At 37.3% G+C, this 18568-nt stretch overlaps 1 protein-coding gene across 5 annotated transcripts in view; it reads left to right on the top strand.

Annotated features, from left to right (window-relative positions):
* Nucleotides 1-18568, top strand: part of TBL1XR1 (TBL1X receptor 1) — a 159039-nt gene that overhangs the window by 19886 nt on the left and 120585 nt on the right. Inside the window, exon 1 of one of the 5 annotated variants that reach the window (XM_036243052.1) lies at nt 18445-18532. The exons of the other annotated variants lie outside the window; for them this stretch is intronic. The gene's annotated coding sequence lies outside the window, so the exon portion shown is untranslated. Of the gene's footprint in view, nt 1-18444; nt 18533-18568 lie in introns of those variants that run through there. 5 annotated transcript variants of the gene reach the window in all.

Here is an 18568-nt window from a genome sequence, read left to right as displayed (position 1 = left end):
GCTGGCTTCCTTGACTATTGAAGAAAGGGTGGGGATCAGATTTAAAAACATTTACATAGGTAAATGTTCAAAAAAATTTTTTTTTGGTATTACCATCTGAAAAATTTTACCATCCCTCCATTACTAGAAATTTTTGCCACTTTTCTATTGAACTGCAATTATTACAGTAACTGGTTTTATAGTGGCATTGCCTAGTATACATGTAATGCTCAGTTTCCAAAATGTTTTAATGTGGTAGAATGATCTTGGGTAGTTTTTTACCGAGCATATTTGCCCTGATCATACTTTTCTTAGCTTTGACTCTTTATTGCTTTTTCCTGGAAAGATGTGACTGAAATGTGAATTTGATTAATTTTTAACTATGAATCTGAACATATTGAATTAGTGTTTGTTTTATTTTAATCCTCACCTGAGGATATTTTTCCATTTATTTTCAGACAGAGTGGGAGGGAGAGATAGAGAAAGAGAGAGGAACATAGATTGGTTGGTTGCCTCCCGCATGACCCCGGCCAGGGCCGTAGACTTAACTGCAACCAAGCCACATGCCCTTGACTGGAATTGAACCCGCGGCTCTTTGTTCCATGGACCGACACTCTAACTGCTGAGCCAAACCGGCCAGGGCTTGAATTAGTGTTTATTAAAAAGAATGAATAGTTGTAAAATTTGGAGATTTAGCTCTTTTTTTGTTTGTTTGTGGCTGCAAGGTGGTTATAATAATATTATTCTTTAGACTGATGATTCCACAAGGTATAAGTCTAGATTTAAAGTCTTCAAAGAAATCGGTATCCATGGGATTTGGTCTTCACTGATTTTTGAACGTACTGAAGTGATGAATTTTCATTTTTTCTCTATTGATTAATGAACAAAATTAAGAAAGTAATATATAAACATCATCACTGCTTTAACAACCGAAATGAAATTTTTGTTTTGTTGAGAATAATGTGTATGTATGTAAATATGCAGTCAAACTTTAGGGATTCAAGAATCCTAAACTAATAAATGAAGGCAAATTGTAGAAGGCTAGAGGACAGAATGATGGGAAAAAAATACTTGCTTGTATAGTTTGGGGCGATTGACTGGTTATTGGGATAACTGGATTCGTAAGGCAAAGGCAAAGAGAGTAGGTTAATATTTTAACCCCCACCATCCCATCTATATTTTTCTACTAGAGAAAATAATAAAGTAGCTAAAGATTTTAATAAAATGAACACTTTGTTTTATTTTTATTTTTTCCCCCTTTATTGATTTTAGAGAGAGAGGAAGGGAGAGGGAGGGAAATAGAAACATGCCCCCCCACTGGGGATTTGGCCCACAACCTGGGCATGTGCCCTGACCGGGAATCAAACTGGCGACCTCTTGCTGCATGGGTTGACGCTCAACCACTGAGCCACACTAGCCAGGCTCAGGCTGAACATTTTGTTTTAAATTGTAAATCAAATAATGGATTTTTTAGGTTTAATAGGTAAATGTAGAAATAATTGGTTATTTTAATATTATATATACTTAACTACTTCTAAAAGTAGTTGTTGGTGTTTTAGTATTAAATGTACATAACTTAGTAGAAAGAGAAAACTTCACTATAGTCTTGTCTGTTAATGAACATGTGAAGCAGTAACATCTGATTTGCAGTATGTTGTATTTGGAGCATTTAGAAACTGGTTTGTAATTATGTGGTTTCTTTCATAGTGATTATTTTTCACTAGAAGTAATAATACATGTCTTAAAACTTGGTGTATCCAGTTGAACACTTAAAAAATTTTTTTTCTTTATTGATTTTTAGAGAGAGAGGAAGGGAGAGGGAGAGATAGAGACATCGATGAGAGAGAACATCCATTGGCTGCCTCCTGCATGCCACTGGAGATTGAGCCCACAACCTGGCCATGTGTCCTAACCAGGAATTGAACCGGTGACCTCTTGGTACATGGGTCAACTCTCAATCACTGAGCCACACCGGCTGGGCCAGGTGAACACTTTTAAATGTAATTAAGAAAAAAGGTTCGTAAGTTATTTTAATTTACCTGTGACAGAAGCCTGGTTTTTATTATATAATATACCAAATGTCTGATATGTTTGTATATTTATGTCATCACATGTTAAGAAATTATCTGAACTGTGAAGATACTGAGAGTTTTGGACTATTTCCCATTTTATGGTTTGGAAGTCCAAAGTAGTAATTATAAAACTGGGAATTGAGGTTTTGTCCCATAACAAATTTTTAGATACTAAGAGGAAAAGTCTTTAAGGTCAGTTAAAAATTAAAGTACTATCATTCATATTTTAAACAGATAAACTGGCTGAAATTTTCTGAGACAAAATGTTGAGTCCTTAGGAAGGTATATAACTAGTGTCTTTGAAATTCAGCAGCATATAGCCCTCTGAGTTTGGGGCCAGTATAGCTTGTCTTAAAAAAACACAGATGGTCATTGCCCTGGCTGGTTTGGCTCAGCAGTTGGAGTGTCGGCCCATGGTCCAGAGAGACCTGGGTTTGGTTCCGGCTAAGGGTACATACCTTGGTTATAGTTTGTCCCCAGCCATGTTTAGGGTTGTGTGGGTGGCAGCCAGTTGATGTGTGTCTCTCACATCCATGTTTCTCTCTCTTTCCTGCTCTATCTGAAGATAAATGCAAAAATGACCTTGGGTGAGTATTAAATAAATAAATAAATAAATAAATAAATAAATAAATAAAACAATTGAGTTCTTTAAAAAAAAAAAAAATACAGACGGTCATCATCAGTCTTCACCTTGAATTTCTTGGTGTCATGGGAGCTGGAAATTTTTCATAACGTTTACCACTGATTATGATTCAACATTTACTTGGGTGATTTTTTTTTTCTTTTCCCACTAGAATATTAAGGACTGATGTACTTTTAGTGCTTATAAGGGGTGTTGTAAATGCTTATTTTAAGAAAGAGGAGAGAAAGGATATAAGAACTTGTGCTGCCAAAATGTGATGAGAATTTTATGTCTTTATGATTTATTTTGATCAGACTTGTCAATTATATGTGTGTCAGTGATATACATTGACTTTTATATAGTTTTTCTTTTTAATAAATCACCCAATTCTCATAATACCATTGAATATGCTCTATTTCAAAATGGAGGGTCCTTATTTTCATAAAGTGATGCTCTAAATCGTGCCATAAGTGGTAATTTACTTACCATTCTTGAGGGAATCTTTTTAGCATTAGAGAGAATTGACATAATTTTGAGAAGCTTGTTCATTTACTTTTGGAAGTAAGCTCTTCCCTCAGCAGCCAGAATCAGGCCCAGCATTTTAAACCCATTTTTTTTTCCCACTGAGAAAATCCAACCTGGTGCCACATTAACAAACAAACAGACATCACATTCTTGTCAATGCAGGAATTAAAAAAGAATTCTTATTCTCTTTACATTTTAGCACAGTAGATCTAAAGCTGTCACAGAGTGTCTCTATATTGAGGCTTTTTTAAAGCTAATGGTTTTAGAGATCTTTCTGTAGTTTTACATCTTTAGTTTTGGAGGTGGGGAGATACATCTTTTTAATGGCCACAGTAGGGTGGATGTTTAAATGTGGTCCTAGGATGGATGTACCTGTTCTTGATTTATATTTAGTGGTATGTTTTTTGTTAATCCTCACCTGAGGATATTTTTCCACTGATTTTTAGACAGGGTGGAAGGGGGGAGGGGTGCTGGAGATAAACATGGATGTGAGAGAGATACATTGCAAATAGACTGGTTGCCTCCCACCCCATCCCAACGGGGGCTGCAGTCGAACCTGAGACCCTTTGATCTGCAGACCAACACTCTAACCTCTGAGCCAAACTGGCCAGGGCTCTTTTTTCCTTTTTAAAAAGATTCATTATGTAACTATCAGTAATGAGTTTCTTTTTATTTCTTAGTACCATTCCATTGTGCGGATATATCACAGTGTTTTATCCATTCACCTATTGGTGGACATTTGTATCATTTTCAATTTGAACTGTTAGTAATAAAGCTACTGTGAAGGAATATTTGTGTAAGTCTTTGTGTGTACATAATGTTTTCACTTTTTTTAACCTAAGAGTGGGATTGCTAGGTCAGTGTGTATGTTCATTCAGTTTTATAAGAAACTGCCAAACGTTTCAAAGTACTTGTACCAGTTTATATTCCCACCAACAGTTTCTCCCCTTTCGAATTTTTAGCCATTCTTAATCTTAGCCATTCTAGTCGATATATAGTAGTATCTCTTTGTGTTTTAATTTTCATTTCAATTATGACATTTGTGTATCTTTTGTGAACTGTTCAAATATTTTATAGTTGTGACTTTATATATTCTAGATAGGTCTTTGTCAGAATTACATAGTATATATATTTTCCAATATGTGGCTTGTTTTTTCATTCTTTTCATGCTTTACTTTTGGTAGAAGTTTTAAATTTGGATCAAATCTGGATTATAATTTTTTTCTTTGCTGATTGTGGTTTTTGTGTCCTAAGAAAATTTATCCTATGTTGTCTTTTAGAAGTTTTAGTTTTTACATTTAGATCTGTGGTCAGACATTAAATTACTTTGAGGTAATTTTGTGTGTGGTATGAGGTATACCCCCCCCCCTCATGTGACTACCCAGTTGTTTAGTACCGTCTGTTGAAAATGAATGACTTTAACACTTTTGTTAAAAATTAGTTCTTTGCGGGGGGGATTAGATTTCTTAAGATTTCCTATGTATGTGATCATGTATGTGAATAAAGACAATTTATCCTTTTTTCTGATCTTTTTGTCTTGTTTCAGCTGGCTGGGGCCTCCAGTACAATGTTGCATAGGTGTTGGTTCCCAGTTTTAGCAGCAAAGCATATTGTGTTTCACCATCAAGTATGATATTAGCTTCAGGCTTTTCATAAATATCAGATTGTGGATGTTTTTCTATTCCTGTTTCACTGAAATTTTTATTATGAATGGATAGTGAATTTTGTCATGTGTTTTCCTGCATATACTGAGGTGATGATACATGTTTTCTCCTTTATTATTTAACATTTTCAAATGTTAAATCATCTTTGCTTGCCTTCCAGAGTCATGATGTGTTATCTATCTGTCTATCTATCTGATTTGTTTTCCTAATATTAAGGATTTTTCCATTTGTGTTCATGAGGGACATTAATTTGTAGTTTTTGCTTTTGCTGCTGCCCTTGTTTGGTTTTAGTATTGGGGTTATGCTAATTTCAGAAAATAAGCTGAGAAATATTTGTAGAGGTTTGGTATTCTTTTCTACAAATGTTTGATACAATTCACCAGAAAAGTCATCTGGGCTTAGAGTTTTCTTTGAGGGAAGTTTTTAAATAACATTGAATTTCTTTTATAGATATAGGGCATTGTTGTTTTTATCTCTTCTTGAGTCATTTTGGTAGTTCATGTCTTTCAAAATAGACATGGTAATTCATGTCTTTTCTTCTAATTGCCTCATTTGTTAGGTCAGTATTCTTTTTTTTAAATTCTCATCACCAAAGGATATTTTTCTATTTATCTTCAGATAGAGTGGGAGGGAGGAAGAAAGAGAGAAACATCAATGTGAGAGGGACACATCGACTGGTTGCCTCCCACATGACCCCCACCAGGGCCGGGGACGAACCACAACCAAGGTACATGCCCTTGATCAGAATCGAACCTATGACTCCTTGGTCCTCGGGCTGTCGCCCTAACCGCTGAGCCAAACTGGCCAAGGCAATATTTTATTCTTTTTAATGAGTGTGAAATCTATGGTTATGCTACTCATTTCTTATAATTACCAACATGTGTTATTTTCTTGACCCCTGGGTAGGGAGAGAGGTGTGTCAGTTTCATTGAATTATTAAAAGACAGACTTCTGTTTCACTGTTTTCTTCTATTGTGTGTCCATTTTCGATTGCATTGATTTCTACTTATTTCCTTCCATTTACTAAATTTAATTTGATCTTTGTTTTCTAGCTCCTGAAGCTTATATCAGTGATCTCAAAGCCTAGTTCTTTTGTAGTATAGACCATTTAGAACTATAAATTCAGAACCTAAGTGCTGTTTCAGCTGCATCCCTAAAAGAAGAAGAAAAGCTCCTTTTATTTGTCAGTTCAGAATTACTTCTAATATTCCTTATTTCTTCTTTGACCCCTTGCTATTTTTAGGCATGTGTTGTCTGATTTTCAAATATTTAAGAACTCTCTACATGACTTTGTGGTCAGAGAAAATACTCTGTTACATCTTCTAGATTTTTATCAAATAGCTTTACATGTGGACTGTTGTGGTAATGTTCTGTTTGCACTTTGTTTTTGTTGGGTTGTATTTACTATAAATGTTAATTTCAGTCAAGTTGATCAAGTGTTTAGATATTCTATATTATGATTTTTATATTTAGTTTTATCATTTACAGAGAGAAGAGTGTTACTCTCAACTCTAAATGTGACTTATTTGTTATTTAAGTTTTGTAAACCTTCATATTTTATATTTTCAGGTTATGTTGTTAAGTGCACACATTTAAGATACTATGTGTTTTTAATGGGTTAACCGTTTTCTCTATGAAATGTTCCTCTTAGCTCTTGTCACTAAAGTAATGTTTCATATTAATGCAACGACTACAACTTCTTTATACCTAATTTTTGTATGATATATGTTTCTATTCCTTTACTTTTTAGTTCTTTAATTTTTTAAAATTTTTTTAGAGAGAGAGAGGAAGGGAGAGAGAAACATTGATGTGAGGGAGAAACATCAATCGGCTGCCTTCTGCACGCCCCCTACTGGGGATCAAGCCCACAACCTGGACGTGTGCCCTGACTAGGAATCTAACTGGACCTCTCAGTCCATGGGATGACATTTAATCCACTGAGCCACACCAGCTGGGCTCTATTCCTTTACTTTTGGTCTGTGTATATTTTTATAGTTAAATAGGTTTCTTTTAAACAGAACACAGGTCTCTCCTTTTTTCTTTTATAGAATTAACTGGTTAACAAAATTATACAGGTTTCAGGTGCACAATTCCACAACACATCATCTGTATGCTGTATTGTGTGTTCACCACCCCAAATCATGTTTCCGTCCATCACCATTTATCCCCCTATACCCTTCTCCACCCTCCACCCTAGGCAGTCACCACACTGTTGTCTGTATCCATGAGGTTTTTTTTTTTTTTCTCAATCCCTCTACTCCCCTCTCCCAACCTAACCCCTTCCTGCCCCAAAACTGTCAGCCTGCTGGATCTTTTTCTTTATTAAAAAAAAATTTTTTTTGGTACATGCCCCTAGCGGGAACCGAACCCGGGACCCTGGTCTGCAGGCCGACATTCCAACCACTGAGCCAAACAGGCCAGAGCTCATTTTCTTTATTAAAAAAATGTTTTTAGTTGATTTTTTTAGAGAGGAAGGAAGAGAGAAGAATCTATGAGAGAGAAAAACATCCATCCGGCCTCCCTTATGTGTGTGCCCTGACCAGGGATCTAACCTTCAGTCTTTTGGTGTATGGGGTAGATGTTCCATCCTGTTGAACCACCCAGCGAGGGTTGGATTCTTTCCTTTTAAAAAAATCTGGGCTGACAGTTTGTCTTTGAGATGGATTTAAATCATTTACATTTAATGTAATTATGTGGTTTAATTTAAGTATACCACCTTGCTATTGTCTCATTTAAAAAAAAAAAAAATTTGGCCCTGGCCGGTTTGGCTCAGCGGTTAGAGCCTCTGCCTGCGGTCCAGAGAGACCCGGGTTTGGTTCCTGCTAAAGGCATGTACCTCAGTTGCAGTTTGTCCCCGGCCCTGGTTGGTCGTGTGGGTGGCAGCCGCTCGATGTGTTGTCCCTTTCACGTAGATGTTTCTCTCTTCCTCTCTCTCCCTGCCCCCCATCTGAACAAAAAGTGGAAAAATGTCCTCGGGTGAGGATAAAAAAAAAATTGCCCCCTTTTTGATTTTGTGCTTTTTTAGCATTCTGCTTTTTTTATTTTTTTATTTCTTATTATATTACCCTACCTTTGTTTACTTTTTTAGTTGTTACCCTAGTTTACTTTTTGTATACTTTCATAGTCTGAGTTCAAGCTGTATTATAGCACTACACATAGAATGTTACTCATGATAGTAGTCTGTTTTGTTTTTATACTAGTTTCTACATTTTATTTCTGTAGATATTGTAAACTTGAGAATGTGGTGTTTTTGCTTTAAACAGTGAATTACCTTTTAGAGAAATTTTTAAAATAAAGAAAAAAGTGCTGCCCTGGCCTGTTCCCTCAGTGGTTAGAGCATTGGCCTGCAGACCAATGAGACCCAGGTTCAATTCCGGTCAAGGATATGTACCTCAGTTGTGGTTCATCTCCCTGGCCGTGGTCGGGGTCGTGCGGGAGGCAGCCGGTCGATGTGTCTCTTTCATGTTGATGTTTCTCTCTCTCCCTCTCTCAGTCTCTCCCTCTCTCCATCCTTCCTACTCTATCTGAAGATAAATGGAAAAATATCCTCTGGTAAGGATTAAAAAAAAGAATGTGCTGTGTATTAGTATTTATATTTACCAGTTCTGGTGCTCTTCATTCTTTTGAGAAGATGAACGTTTTTACCTGTTTGTGTTGTTTTCTTTCTGCTTCAGAACAACATTTCTACTGTTCTGTTGGTGAGGATTTCTAACAACTTTAGCATGTCTGATAAAGTCATTTCACTTTTATTTTTGAAGGATATTTTCACTGGATATAGTATTCTGTGTTGTCACCTTTTTATTTGAGTGCTTTAAAGAGACTTTCATTATCTTCTTCCGTGCATTGTTTCTGATGAGAAGAATGTATTTTTTTTCTTGTTTCTGTGTATTTAACTTTTTTCCCCCTGGTTGCTTTTATGATTTCTCTCGTTAGCACTGATTTTCAGCAATTTGATGGTGGATATATAATTTTCTGTTTATAATTGTGTAGTTCTCTTTTTATTTTGCTGGGATTTTGTTTAGCTTCTTAGATTTGTATATTTATATTTTTAATTTTATTTATTTATTTATTTATTTATTTATTTATTTATTTATTTATTTTTTATCCTCACCCGAGGACATTTTTCCATTTTTTGCACAGAGTAGGAGGGAGAGAGAGGAACAGAGAGAGAGAGAGAAACATCGACGTGAAGGGACACATCGAGTGGCTGCCACCCGCACGACCAACCAGGGCCGGGGACAAACTGCAACCGAGGTACATGCCCCCAGCGGGAACTGAACCCGGGTCTCTTCGGACCGCAGGCCGATGCTCTAACCGCTGAGCCAAATCGGCCAGGGCTTTTTTTTTTTTTTTTTATCCTCACCCGAGGACATTTTTCCATTTTTTGCTCAGGTAGAGTGGGAGGGAGAGAGAGGAACAGAGAGAGAGAGAGAGAAATATCGATGTGAAAGGAACACATCGAGTGGCTGCTACCTGTACGACCGACCAGGGCCAGGGACAAACTGCAACTGAGGTACATGCCCTTAGCGGGAACCGAACCCGGGTCTCTCCGGCCCGCAGGCCAATGCTCAAACCGCTGAGCCAAACCGGCCAGGGCTATTTTTAATATAATTTAAAAAAATTTCCTCCTTCAGCAACTTCGATTAAACATGATTTTGACTGCTTGTTATTGTCACATAAGTAACTATAGCTTTTTTCTTTGTTTTAAAAAAAATACCTAGTTTCTTTTAAAAGTCAATTTAAAATCTACAGAATACTTGTAGTTTCTGATATGCTGGATATCACTGTTTTTGTTGCCCTGTGAGTTCACTCGAGCACTCCAGGGCTTCTCACTGGCCTAGTTAGAAACCATGGGCCTGTAGATGAATTCAGAAATGTTACGAAGGTCTTGAGATACACTGTGTATGTATTTTAAGAGCTTGTTGTACAAGAAATTTATAGAAGATGCTGTTTGTTACATACCAGTGCCCTTTTCTGGAGGGTTTATGATAGAAATGTCTTTGTGTTTTTAGGAATAGTAATTGATGTGCAGTCTTTTTTTTCTTTGAATCTAAGCAGATTTAGGTTCACTTTTCTTTTGCTTATAAAAGAATGATTATTTGTGTGGTAAAATATACAGAATATAGAAGTTACCATTTTAACCAATTTTAACTAGACAATTCAGTGGCATTAAGTACATTTACAGTGTTGTGAACCATCACCAGTATCCATTTCCAGAAGTTTTTTATTATCCCAAGCAGAAACTCTGTACCCATTAAACCAGTGATTTTCAACCTTTTTTCATCTCATGGCACACACAAACTAATTACTAAAAATCGATGACACACCAAAAAAATATATTTTTTGCTGATCTGACCAAAAAAGAGGTATAATTTTGATTCATTCACACTAAAAGTTATTGTTGTGTTGGTATTATCATTTTTTAATGTGACAATCTAAGGGAAAAGAGGTCAGTGCCCCTAACTAAATAGTCAGGTTTTACATGTTTTAAAAATTATTGTGGCACACTGGTTGAAAATTGCTGCATTAAATACTAATAAACTTCTCATTCCCTTCTGCCCCCAGCCCCTGGTACACTTTGTCTCTTAAGAATTTGCCTATTGTTGGTGCCTCATGTAAATAGGATCATAAAATATTTCTCCTTTTGTGTGGCTTATTTAACTTAGTATAATGTCCTCAAGGTTCATCTTAAATACTGTAGCATATATTGGAATTTCATTTCTTTTAAAAAAAGGTTTGCGTCCGGCCAGTGTGGCTCAGTGGTTGAGCATCGACACATGCACCAAGCAGTTCCCAGTTCGATTCCCGGTCAGGACACATGCCCAGGTTGTGGGCTTGATCCCCAGTGGGAGGCATGCAGGAGGCGGCCAATCAATGTTCTCTCATTGATGTTTCTTTTTTTTTTTTTTAAATTTATTTATCCTCACCTGAGGACATTTTTCCATTTTTTTGGTCAGACAGAGCAGGAGGGGGAGAGAGAGAGAGAAAGAGAGAGAGACATTGACGTGAAAGGGACACATCGAGTGGCTGCCACCCACAGGACCCAACCAGGGCCGGAGACAAACTGCAACTGAGGTACATGCCCTTAGCGGGAATGGAACCTGGGTCTCTCCAGACCGCAGGCCAACGCTCTAACCGCTGAGCCAAACCAGCCAGGACAAGATTTACTTTCTTAGCAACTTTCAAATTTACAATATATTTAAACAGTATTGTTACATATATTAATCATGTTGTGTGTTATTTCCCAGAATTTACTTATAACTGGAAGTTAGTACCTTTGACCACCAGTGAGAAATACTTTTATTTACTTATATAACTGACTAATATTCCCTTATATGTATATATCACATTTAGTTTATCCATTTGTTGATAAACACTTGAATGGTTTTCACCTTCTGGTATTGTGAATAATGCCTCTGTGAGCATGGGTGTGCAAGTCTTTTCTTCCTTCCTTCCCCCACCCTTTCTCCCCATGTCCTTTGTTCCTTCCTTTTTTCTTTCTTTCTGCCTATTTTTTCCTCTTTTTTTTTTTTATCCTCACCCGAGGACATTTTTTGATACATTTTTTGATATTTTGTTCAGATGGGGGGGGGCGGAGAGAGAGAAACATCGATGTGAAAGGGACACATTGAGTGGTTGCCACCCACATGACCAACCGGGGCTGGGGACAAACTGCAACCGAGGTACGTGCCCTTAGCGGGAACCCAACCCAGGTCTCTCTGGACCACAGGCCGACGTTCTAACCTCTGAGCCAAACTGGCCATGCCCCCCTCCCCTTTTTTTTTAACATAATAGCCATTACAAGGAATGTGAGGTGATAGCATTGTGATTTTGATTTGCATTTCCCTAATGATTAGTGTTGTTGAACATCTTTTCATAGGAGTGTTGGTCATTTGTGTATCTTATTTGAAGAAATGTCTATCCAAGTCCTTTGCCCATTTTAAGATTAGTTTTATTTTTATTTTTTGCCCTGGCCCGTTTGACTCAGCAGAGCATCAAACCAGAGACACCCGGGTTTGGTTACCGCTAAGGGCGTGTACCTTGGTTGCAGTTTGTCCCTGGCCCCAGTTGGGGTTGTGTGGGTGGCAGCCACTCACTGTGTCTCTCTCATGTCGATGTTTCTCTCTCTCTCTCTCCCTTCCTTTCTCCCTCTCGCTCTGTCTGAAGATGAATGCAGTGCAGGAGTGTCTTCGGGTGAGGATTAAAAAAAAAATTAGTTTTTTTTCTTGTTCGGGAGTTGTAGGAGTTCTTTATCTATTATGGATATTAATTTCTTATTGGAAAAATGTTTTGCAAATATTTTCTCCATTCCTTAGGGTACCTTTTACTCTGTTGATTGTGTACTTTGATGCACAGATTTATTTTTTTATTTGATAATAGCCATCCTAATGGGTGTGAGGTATGGTATGTGACTGTGGTTTTGATTTGCAGTTCCTTAATACCTAGTGAGGTTGAGCATCATTTATGTGCTCATAGGCCGTTTGTATATTATATTTGGGGAAGCTTAAGATTTTAATAAGTAGCCAGGCTTGTGTGGCTCAGTGGATTGAACATTGTCCCATGGATGGAGAGGTCCTGGTTCGATTCCTGGTCGGGGGGCATGCAGGAAGCAGCTGATGTTTCTCACATCAGTGTTTCTGTCTCTCCCTTCCTCTCTCTCTAAAAAAAATCAAGAACATATTAAGAAAAATTTTTAACTAGTGTTTTTATTAAAATAAGATAATAAAGCAGTAGCTTTATTACTACTTTCAGTTACCTTTCTGTTCTTATTTGTGTTATGCATTAGTTTCAAATTTTTATTTAGTTCATATTGCTCTATTCACTTTTCTATGCCCTCTAAACTATGTTTGGAACTTAAAAAAAAAAAAATTTTTAAGTAAGGTGAATTCTTGGTTGGTGAAGAATTACTCTACTGTATTTTATCTTGACCTGCCACTAATCAAATATGAGGCACTGGGCAGGGCAGTTTAGTTTTCTCTGGATCCATAAAATGCAATAATATACATGCCTTGGTTGCAAACCAGTCTTCAAGTAGTGTGGTTCTGCCAGCGTAGCATCAGCTGAGTAGGAATGTGAGAGCAGGAATTGTGAAGAGAAAGCTAAAGAGATGTTTAGGAAAACTGTGAAAAATGGAAAATGAACAGAGGGAGATGGAAGCAGTAAGTTCATTTAGGGCTAATCAAAAGCAAAGTAATTGGGATGTCAAGCTCTGAGGAAGTTCTATGAATAAGGGCTAGAGAGATCTGTGCAGAAAATAAAAATACATAGAAATATGTAGAACCTTGTCAGAGTAGGTGAGGGAAATACCTATGGATACAACATCTTTCTGCAAAAGCTTAGAGTGGCGCTAAAATTAGTCATTTGGCCCTGGAGAAACCAAAGAGAGGAGGAGGGACAGTGGTCTGGGAGTGAAAAGTAAGGTGCATAATTCAGAGTGGGTGTAGTAACTTTCTTGGGTGGTGAACACTTTGAGATTTTACCAGCTGAGACAGGGATATATTGCAGGTATTTTGGAATACCTGTACACTTCATCTATTTACTACGTTATTATGTAAGCCACCATCAACTAACAGAATCTCATGCAACTGTTTTTAAATATTGCTTCTGATATATACTGATAAAGTTAAGCTATATTGGGGCATATATACGTAAAAGATGCTTCATAAGTAGAGATGGTGTAATCTGAAAGCATCTGGCTTAAAGAGGCATAGATAGATCTGGCTCTTCTGAGATCTGGTTTTATGCGATGTGGTGATTCTGGGCAAGTGAGCTGCATCACCAGAGCTGCATCAGTCTGTAACATAAAATGAAGGCGTGGAACAACATCTTTAATTAGCATCTCTCATATTCTGTGAGCCAATGTTTTTTTGTTTGTTTATTATTATCTTTGCTGAGCTATCTCAGAAACAAGTACATTAAGAGATTGAGTTTTAAGTTCTTAACCAACTCATATTCCAAACCCTTGATGGAATTGTATTATTACACGTTGAGGGTCAGATCATATAGATTCTCACAAGTGGTTTTGGTTTGTGTCCTAATTTTTAAATGAAAGAAAAATAAAAACCTTTGTGACTATTCCTCCTTATTTATGAATGCCTTCCTCTACTTAGTTCTCAGCCTACTTTAGCTGGGATTATGTCACAGAATCCTTAGATAATTACAATCTGTTAGTGGCTGTCTTCATGGTACTTCAGTGTAGGGTTATAGATGACTTACATTTTTCCACACAGAAAAGTCATTTTGGGGTTTGGAGATAATCAGAGCTGAGAATACTACCACAAAAGGGGGGAAAAAGGCCCTAGAACATTATTAAACTACAGGATGGGGAAAAACAGTGTTTTGAATCTGAGCATTTCAAGGGACAAATTCTTTTTTTTGTTAGCTAACAGTTTTAGTTGCTGAAAGAGGAAGAAAGAATTGGACTGGTCAGTTTTCAGTTTTAGTGACCTGGTGACTTTTGGACTCTGGCTTTTGGCATGCATAGAAGGCACCCTGCTATGAGTGTTTCTTAGCGGCTACATGTTCTCATCATTTACCACTGAGTTTCCTTTTATTTTGGCTCATTTTGCTTAGTTTTAAGGAATGGAGGACTCTGTCTCTTGCTAAAATGTCAATTCCTTTGATTGACACTACATTTATTTGTCCCTCCTCCACGTCTTCCTCTTCCTCCTCCATATTCTTTAATTCTACCCTCTCTCCCCTTGAAAACTCAGTGCCACTTGTTGCTGTTCTTTTAAATCCTCGGCTGAGGATATTTTTCCATTTATCTTCAGATAAAGTGGGAGGGAGGGAGGGAGAGAGGGAGAGTGAGAGAGAGAGAAACATCTACATGAGAGAGAGACATAGGCTGGTTGCCTCCCACATGACCCTGACCAGGGCCGGGGATGAACAGCAACTGATGTATGTGCCCTTGACCGGAATTGAACCCATAATTCTTTGGTCTGTGGGTCGACCCTCTAACTGCTGAGCCAAACCGGCCAGGGCAGTGCCAGTTATTTTTTAAATATCTTCCTTACTGTTGATTTCTTCAATTTCTAGAGATGAATAGTCATGTACATTTGGCTCTTGGTTATCAGCGTTCTGATTGTCCTGAAACTTACCATTTTTGACACTGACTTAGTTTGGTATGTGTACCCTTGCTATAGAAGCACAGATAGGTGAGAGAAAAATGGGACCTTCTGGTTTAACTTTAACTCATGTTCTCAAAGTAGGTAATCAAGGATGATAGAAACTACCTGCTTTAAAGTTTGTTTACATTGGCATTTCCGCAGTTAATTTAGAATATAGATTGGCATACTGTTTCTCTAAAGCAGTGGTTCTCAACCTTCCTAACGCTGCAACCCTTTAATACAGTTCCTCATGTTGTGGTGACCACCCAACCATAAAATTATTTTCGTTGCTACTTCATAACTGTAATTTTGCTACTGTTACATGTCTTAGGGGACCCCCGTGAAAGGGTTGTTCAACCCCCAGAGGGGTCACGACCCACAGGTTGAGAAACTACTGCAGTCTAAAAAGTCAGGTAGTAAATATTTTAGGCAATTATTCAAGTCTGCTTGTTGTAGTGGGAAACCAGCCATACCCACTATTTAAATGAATGTACATGGCTGTGTTCCAATAAAATTTTTGTTATGATAGACACTGAAATTTGAAGGTAATATAATTTTTACATTTCCTGCCACCCCACCATTTAAAAATGTAAAAAGCAAGTTGGATTTGGCAATGGGCCACATTTTGCCAACTCCTGTTTTAGAACAATGATACTGCCCTGTACTATTTAAGGAATTAATAGTATAATATAAAATTAGCAGAATAAGCTTTCAAATCTTAAAAAATCTGACATCAGCAGATTAATTAGCCATCTTAAACCTCAGTTTTTAAAAAAATATGTTTTTATTGATTTTTTTTTTTTTATATAGAGAGTGGCATCAATATGCTGCCTCTTACACAGCCCCTACTGGGGATAAAGCCCACAACCTGGACATGTGCCCTTACCAGGAATGGAACCAGGACTTCTCTCAGTCCACGGAATGACGTTCAATCCACTGGCTGGACTCAGTTTTTACTTTTTATATATTTTTTTAAATATGTAGAATTAGAATAATACAAATATTGTAAATTATAGCTGTTTATTATAAATAACAACCTACCCTGGCTATTGTAAGCAGAGTAGGGACTTATTAAAGAATATTAGATAACCTGGCTGAACTAGGTTTAAGAAAGCTACTAATGCTGAGCACTAAACGTCAGGTTGTCAGCTTGTCAGCTTGTCAGCTTGATTGCAGGTGCTACTACTGTTAGCTCTCGTGCTCTTTCAGCAATAGAAACTTCATGTTGTAACCACTGGGGAATGGCTAGCATTGCTGCTGCCGTCTCCATCAAAAGCGAAATGTATCTGCTGCCTCAAACTTGAGCAAAAATGGAAGTTCTACTCACTGCTTACTTCCAAATCAAAGTCTCCCAAAGGTTTGTATGTTGGAGATAGAGTAATATGCTATGCTTCTAGTTGTAGAGGAGGCTGGGAATTTTAAGTTCTAATTTCTAAATTAGAAATTACATTAGTGCATTAAGTGGTAGATCATAAAATGTCAGAATACCCATAAGTTAAAGTCTGCTCAAACTTTTTGTCATGATGAATATGGCGGATGTCCACAACAGTAGACACTTAACTTTCTCCCATTAGCGTATAACACCTCATTTTGTACAAACTCTTACCTAAAAACTATAATTTATGAAAGGGTTATGTTCTAAGTTGGTATGTGAGTTGCTTATTTAGAACCTAAAGCTTATTCTTTCTTCAGAACAAGGTTATAATAATAGACTTGTTTCCAAGGTTGTTTACAAAAGTCAAGTGTCTGTTTCATGGAGATACGTTCCTTACTTATAGAATGATTGAGAGTTATCAGCTTGCTACCAGGTGGCTGTTTGTTCACTGTGAAGTATGCTATTGTGTGGTGTGGAAGTGACAGGGAGTCAGTTGCTGCTTATGGTAGATTTATTAAAAAGTTTTTGCTTCCCTTTTTATTTTAAAGATGAAGGCCTTCCTTCCTCCCTCCCTCCCTTCCATTAGAGAGAGAGAGAGCAAGGGAGAGGGAGAAACATCAATGAGAGAGAACATCGATTGGCTGTCTCCTGCATGCCCCACACTGGGGATTTGACCTACAACCTGGTCATGTGCCCTGACCGGGAATCAAACTGGCGACCACTTGGTGTATGGGTTGATGTTCAACCACTGAGCCACACTGACTGGGCTGCTTCCCTTCTTTACTGGGCTTTTCTCTACAGGGTGTCTGCCCATAGGAAGAGTACTTCCTTCTTCCCAATGACATCAGGCTTGGTTGGCCATGGGATTTTGGTCAATGGGAGATGAAAAGTCATGTACATCATGTCTAAGCAGAAACTTTAGGAGCCAATGCATGAATCAATTTTTGCTCATTTACCTCTGCCACAAGAAAAACAGGTGATAGATAAAGGTATTTCTTTTGCTAGGATCCCAGAATGAAGGAGATTCCTGTAGCCAACCTAAAGCCAATATAACCAAAAATAGAAATACATTTTTGTTCTAGTAGAACAGTTCTCAAAGCACTATTTATTGAACTTCAGACCCTTTCAGGGTTAAAACTATTTTAATGATAATAAGTGCCTTTTTCTGTGTTGACTTTTCACTGAGGTTCAAATGATGGTGGGGAAAACTGTTGCCTTAGGAAAAATCTGGCAGTTACTTCAAATTGTGCTCTTCATCAAAACATATTTACAGCAAACAAAAAGAATTTTACTTGAGTATCTTTGATGAAGCAGTAAAAGTTATTAATTTAAAAACTTGATCCCGAGTTTGCATTTTTATAAAAGCCTTTGTGGTGCAACAGATCAATGAAGCATTTCTGCAAGCTGAAGTATGATGGCAGCAGGGAAAAGCCCCTGTGCAACTGAGTTATGAGCCGAACAACCGCTTTTTACGGAATATCATGTCTCTTGAAACTGATTCAGTAAAGTTAATCTGACATGATCATTTAACAGACATTTGTCAGATGAACATAGTGAGCCTTTACTTCCAGAAAAACAACTGACAGTATTTGTTGCCAATGATAAAATCCGAGATTTCAAGTGAAAGTTAGAATTATGGGAAATTATCAGGCAGTGCGAGTTTGACAGCTTCACAGTATTTAGGCTTTTTGATGAGCCTGGTGTGGTGACAGTAGTGAATTCAATTTAAAAAATTTTCAAAGCTGTATAATGAAATGCCATCATTTGGGAGTTCTGCCTGACTCAGTAGACCAATACTTAGAATTGATTGGTGAATGATTATGCATGGATAAAAGATCCATTCATATTGTTAAACCAGTAGATTTTAATGTAAGAGTATGAAAAGTTAATTGATTGGATTTAAGATTCCACATTTCAGTGAACTTTAAGGCACTATCATTTGTTGAGTTTTGATACAGAATCAAAGAATAATATGTATGGCTATTTGAAAAAGTTATGATATATTGCTTCCTTTTCAACTACAGACATATCTCATTTTACTGTACGTTGCTTTACTGCGCTTCCCAGATGTTGCATTTTTATAAAGTGAAGGCAAGACCCTCTACCAGCATAAAGATTATGGTTCACTTTATTGCGATAAGCACTTTATTGTGATGGTCTGGAAATGAAACCGTAATATTTCTGAGGTATGCCTGTACATTATCTGTGTGAGTTTGAATTTC

The sequence above is a fragment of the Molossus molossus genome, unplaced genomic scaffold (assembly GCF_014108415.1).
Source record: "Molossus molossus isolate mMolMol1 unplaced genomic scaffold, mMolMol1.p scaffold_m16_p_5, whole genome shotgun sequence".
NCBI lineage: Eukaryota > Metazoa > Chordata > Mammalia > Chiroptera > Molossidae > Molossus > Molossus molossus.
This window is presented reverse-complemented; position numbering and strand designations above follow the sequence as displayed.